At 37.0% G+C, this 6,241-nt stretch overlaps 1 protein-coding gene across 1 annotated transcript in view; it reads left to right on the top strand.

Moving 5' to 3' along the window:
- Positions 1-6,241, top strand: part of LOC107711640 (monofunctional C1-tetrahydrofolate synthase, mitochondrial-like) — a 46,729-nt gene that overhangs the window by 12,346 nt on the left and 28,142 nt on the right. The window lies entirely within an intron of this gene.

Here is a 6,241-nt window from a genome sequence, read left to right as displayed (position 1 = left end):
TATATATATACTATGCCAAACTAAATTTATCAGGATAAAACCATAAAAAAATCCTTATCTTTAATCCTTATTCAATAAATGTGAACTTTGAAGAACATTCACCTCTTAAGACTTCTGGGCCCGTATTCACAAAACATTTTATCTTACCACAGTTCTCCTATGCAGGACGCTCGCTCTCTAGGACCGAACTTGCCTACCCCTGGCCTAGGCCATATTTGTGGAGAGCAACAATTCTAATTCTCAAATCCTCCGAGTTCTTTGCCATGAGGTGCCATGTTGAACATCCAGTGGTCAGAGAATTGTACTCAAAGCACCAAATTTTAACTGCTCTAATACAAGATACACAAATTTGTATGGTCCTGTCAAGCAGACAAAAACATGAACATGATGAATAGGACATGTGGCTTTGCATGGTTAAACGACATACATATTATGTTGCCATATTCAAATAAAGGTTTTAAAATTAAAAATGTTAATTGCCACATTCAAATAAAGATTTTAAATTGCAGGCTAAGTGTCACTAATTAAACGAGTAGGCTATATAATCATTTAATTGTCAGCATTTTATATGTACATTTACATTTAGTCATTTAGCAGACGCTTTTATCCAAAGCGACTTACAAATGAGGACAATAAAAAAAAGTGCAATTGACATGTATATGTATAATATAAAATGTAATAATATAATATAATACAATTTATAATGTAAAATAAATATGTAGGCTATGCTTCTCGTAAACAATTAGTCAGTATGCATTAGGGCTGCCCTCGACTAAAGATTTTTGAATTGGTTCATTTAAAAGTTTCACTCTCTATAGATATATTTTCCATGTCTGTAATAAGGCAAGCATACACGGAGTTTCGAAGTGACGCGCTCAAGTTCACAGAGTCCGAGACGGCAGAAAGCGCATCCTGTTTGCTTTCATTATTTTACAATAGCGCAACGTTTCGTTGTTATTCTGGGTGCACAGGAATAAACGTAGAGTCTTTACAGATACAAAAGATGCATTACTCTTATCTGTATGACCAAAAATGACGAAGTATTTTAAGAGCAAATGATTGCACCGGCGCCTTCATCTGTCATGCAGTAGCCCAAGCGCGCTACTGTTCAGCTTCCACACTCCGCACAAACACTGCACACTTTTTCTAGGCTAACATTAGATTGAGCTGCCATGTAAAGTTGCTACTACATACATATTTCAGATGATAAGCCATATTTGAGGTCGATGAATGTTAGGAGAGCATATGGATGTCCTGCCCGATGTACTATATTACCACATAGACCAGCCGTTAACGATTTGTCCGTCACGGACTGCGTGATTTCGCCACTTCGTGTGGAATTTTTTTTTTCTGACTAAGCAACTAATACAATTTTGGTAATATGCATATAAACAGCCTTTTAATTAGCAGAGTAGAATAATCATGGCTGATAGTAAGACATGCAAACATAAAAGAAAACCAAACTGGACGCGAGAACAACTATATATTAAGTACATAATCAAACATTTGGAGTTGGGATAACCTCCAAACCAAAGCCGATACCTTTTTAAAAGCTCATTATCGTCAAATGTTTCTAAAATGTTTATTTTCCGAGGTAGATTGCTGGCAACAGCCATTTTAGGATAGTTCAGATTTGGTCTTAGTGACTTAGAAGTCCTCTTCACTACTCCTTATGTTTCACAGATTTAGGAGGTAAATTTAGAACTAAAACGCTTTGTGAAATACTTTTTAAAACAAAAATTGAGGAGTCCTACATTTAGGACTGACACGCCCATTGTTTTTAAGATTTTCTCCTAAATCGGCTAGTAATGAGCTACTTTTATCCTTAAGATGTTTTGTGAATACGGGCCCTGGAATCCACATTGTGGACAATGGGGAGGTTAAAAATGTTGAGAACACTAGAACTTGTAGAAATTTGGAAGCAGTTCATCAGATAACCAACAGGGGTCCTCATGCAGCTACTGTGTAAACTAGCCATTCTTGCAAGGCTGGAATTCACAGCAAGTCTGGTCGTTCACAAGTGTTTTTTTTTTTTTTTTTTTTAGTAAACAAGTCAAGTGTTGTGTTATGTTGGCTGTGAAACAGAGAAGCTGAGAGACTACTCAAAACACAAACTGTTTGCTCTAGCTGGCTTGACTTACATTTTGGAAAGGCAAAAATCTACAAGAGACGGCCAGTGATTTGGAGAGAAATCTAATTAAAAAGATAGTCTGAAAGACATTTATGACTACAGTACCTAGTCAAGGCCAAAACTAACTGCAGAAATGAAAATGTTTTAATAGTAACTTTGTTTAATATGAATGAACCACTTTTTCATCATCATAATCGCTGCACTTGTGTCGGTCTCTTCACTTATGTTTTCAGCATCTTGGAATAAACAAATCTGACCCCAGTGGCCTCACACCAGAAGAGGTCAGGGCATTTGTCCGTCTTGACCTTGACCCTGAGAAGGTCACATGGCAGAGAGGTAGGAGCTTGTGCAATGTAGATTGCTTTACTGTTCTGCATATAGAATTGCTCAAAGCTTGATAAGTCACAGAAAGAGATTGTGGTACAGGATATATGATGCATAAGATGGTGAGCTGAAGCATGCAGTATGACACAATATGCGGCCGTTGGAATGCTATTGCCACATTTGACTCTTCCGTTTTAAAATGGCTAGTGGGACAGCACCAAAAACTAGCCATGTCATTACATCTGAGAACAGTTTTTGAGAACCAGTCCCTCTTGAACAGATGCAATAACGAGTCTACTCTTCGCACCTGGAAGGGATGCCAAATGTAGACCTTCTGCTTTTGGTTATGGCGCAGTGCCGTCTGATAGCTGCGATCACTGCGGGATGAAATTTAGCTGGATTGGGATGTTTCCTGTTTTACTCGTGGCCACCTGGGAACATCTGTTGCCTTTAGCTCTACATTCAGAAGAGTGCTGCAAGTGCTGCAATGACTGATGGGATATTTACTCTGTCGGTTCAAAAGTGCACACTAAGATGAGGAGCCTGGAAGATTAAGAACAGCTTTACATCTCTCTCCCGCTGCGAATCCTAATCTGTGTGTGTGTGTGTGTCTGAGAAGCTTTGACAATTCCGTACAACTTTCTCAAAGTTGACATTCATAAATCTAATGTTTTAATCATTAGGGTTTCCCATGGTCCATTATGGGAAGATATCATTGTGAATAATGATCCTCGGACTACATTATCATGGTCTTTTCTTAGTTTATTAATCACTCTTCAGATGAAACATTTTGGCTGTGCCGTATGTTATGCTGTAGTTCATGTACGCTGTGTTGTCACAGATGGATGAATTGAAACAGATACACAAGAGGAATACAAGAGACAGCCAGAAAGCGGATTAAACCATTGTTGTAATTTTTGTTGCCTGTGACATGTTTAAAATTAGACTTATAATAATTGTCCTGCTTTTCCATGAGAAAATACCAGAGGGTTTGAATTCTTTCACCTGCAACTTCTTGGCCCTTAGGTAGTTGTGTTTGTGTCTCATACTGCACCCTCCTACATTCAGCTTGGCTGCAAGAAAAAAAAATACAAAAAGTCTTAGAGGAATGCATGCTTATTGCAAGGTTATGGTTTCGCTTGGCGTCCATCCCTCTGAGTCTCTTTAGGTCATTGGTTTTTGGGATTCGTTAGATTGCCTCATACATCTCCTCAGCAGTGACTGCAAAATCTGTCCAGCTGAGTTCCCTCCTGACGTGATTCTCTCCAGTAGTTGTCTTTAAGCACAGCGCTGCTACGCTTGAGCAGATAGAACAAGCCAACCAATGTGATCTAATTGCAGCTTCATGAAAAAAATACTGCTTTTATAAAAATAAATAAATAAATAAATCCTAAATCTTGAAATCTATCAATTGCAATAGGTTTGAAATGCTTTACGTTTCTATCATTATTAGTGAGGTTAAAGAAAAAATTCACCCAGATATGGGAATTGTCATTATTATGTCAAAACTGTTCGGTTGCTCTATTGATCTTATTCATAAAACGGGTCTGGATGATTTCTTCACGATTCATACTAATCTGATTACTAATCAGTTTACCAACTCAATGATCTGGATGCAATAGTTAAAAGTTCATTTGCATGGAGAATTGAGAGTGACACTTAAAATAAAGACAGAAGTTCCCCAATAAGTGAACTGTCCAATAACTTTTTTTAGAATTTGATTGACAAAAAAAAAAAAAAAAGAAGAGCAGTTGACAAATGGACAAAAAAGGAATTGGCAAATGGCCAAAGAAAAACAACTGGCAATTTTTTTTTTCTTTAAAATACAACTTAAAATGTGCTTCTAAAAATTATTTATTAATTTACTATTTTACTCTTATTTAAGTATATTTCAAAACAAAAGAAATAGAGAACTTAAGTGTTGAATCATGTCTCTTAATTTTTCAATTTAAAGTTATTTATTTCCCTTTTATGTTTGAATAGATAAATTGATAACTCAGTCCTTCTTATTTTTAAGTGTCACTCTCAGTCCTCCGTACATTGAAGATGATCAGTGAATAGTGACACAAATCATAGTGCTTCACGCAACTTGGAATATAGTGCACCAATCATGTTGACTACTTTTATGGTCTTTTACAGTCTTTTACTGTATTTCCTTTTATAGCTTGAAAGCTTTTCTCATTTATTGTAAATGTATGGAAATGAGTGACAAGTACATCCTTAATTTCTCCTTATGTGTTTTAATGGAAGATAGAAAGTCATACAGGTTTGGAATGACATGAGAATGAGTAAATGAGCACACAATTTATTTTTGGGTGAACTGTCCTAAGGTAAAAGCTTCATTCTGGTTTCACTCTTAACATATGTTTTCCTGTTTCAAATAGTTGTTGATACCAATGACCGATTTCTGCGTAAGATCACTGTTGGTCAGGCCAACACAGAAAAAGGCCATGCTCGCCAGGTATGTGCTTCATATTTCTGATTCAATTAACCTACAGTCAAATGTGAGTGTAGAAGTTTTGTCACTTTTCCTCAATGATTATATATCTCGCTTTCTCTATTCCCTCTCTCACTTTTCTGTCTATTTCCCTTAGCTGGAATCTGTTAAGTCTTGCAGTATATTAGCGGCTGTCAGAAATGATGACTTTTAAAACAAATCAGGCAGATAACAGTGTGCACCTTAATGGGAAACAGTCTAAGTAAAAGCAAATGTTTCAAAAAAGGCGTTACTGCGCACATACTGTAGCAAACCCTTTGAGCTGGTCAATCATGTGCTTATTTTCGTCTCCCTCCCACTGTACCAAAACCACTGAAATGTCCACTACAGCCTAGTACTTTGTTCTTGAGCAACATACAGTATAATATACAGTATGTGCATTTTAAAAAGACAGTGAGAGTGTGTGTTTGAAATTTTAAAAAACACTTAAGCATGTTACTTCAGGCTTTGCAATCATTGAGTAAGGCTAGATCATCTCAACATTTAGGGTGCTGTAAATGCAGTTAAATGGCAAGTAATAATGACACAAGTGGTGTGTATTAAGTGGCCCATCTCTCCTGATGGGGCATCTGGACACCACTCCCAGCTGTTTTATTGGGGGAGTATTTATTAGCTGAGAGTTAAACCAGGACAGCTTGGTTTTACTCCAGCTGGGGTTGTCTTGGACACATGTGGGAGCAGTTTACTGTATGTGATAAAGAACCAGACTTGGAAGATGTTGCGTGCGTGGGTCTTTTGACAGATTTCTCCACTCTCTATATCATGACGACTTATTTTGATAGAAATCACCTAAATCATCACTGTGATGTGTTTGTGTGCTGGTCAATATGTGATCTTCCCCTCTCGTTCTTACAGACCCAGTTTGATATTGCGGTGGCCAGTGAGATCATGGCTATCCTTGCTCTGACAGATGGACTGGCTGATATGCGGGCCAGGCTGGGACGTATGGTTGTGGGCAGCAGCAGAAACGGCCAGTCGATCACTGCAGATGACTTGGTGTGTGTGAGAGAGAGAGCGCGCAGTTAACTACCTATAAATTGATCAAAAGTCACAGAAATTAATGCTGTTCTTTTGAAATTTCTATTCATCAAAGAATCCTAAAAAAAAATGCATCGTTTCCAAAAAAAATTAAGAAACACTATTTTCAGCTCAAATTTGGAACAATCACTGCTAAAAAAAAACAACAACTTTGCCATCAAAGGAATAAATTGCATTTTGAAATGTTATAATAGAAAACAATTATTTTAAATGGTAATATTTAATAATATTACTGTTTTTACTGTATTTTT

This window comes from Sinocyclocheilus rhinocerous, unplaced genomic scaffold, assembly GCF_001515625.1.
Source record: "Sinocyclocheilus rhinocerous isolate Xijiao unplaced genomic scaffold, SAMN03320098_v1.1 scaffold1169, whole genome shotgun sequence".
Lineage (NCBI taxonomy): Eukaryota > Metazoa > Chordata > Actinopteri > Cypriniformes > Cyprinidae > Sinocyclocheilus > Sinocyclocheilus rhinocerous.
This window is presented reverse-complemented; position numbering and strand designations above follow the sequence as displayed.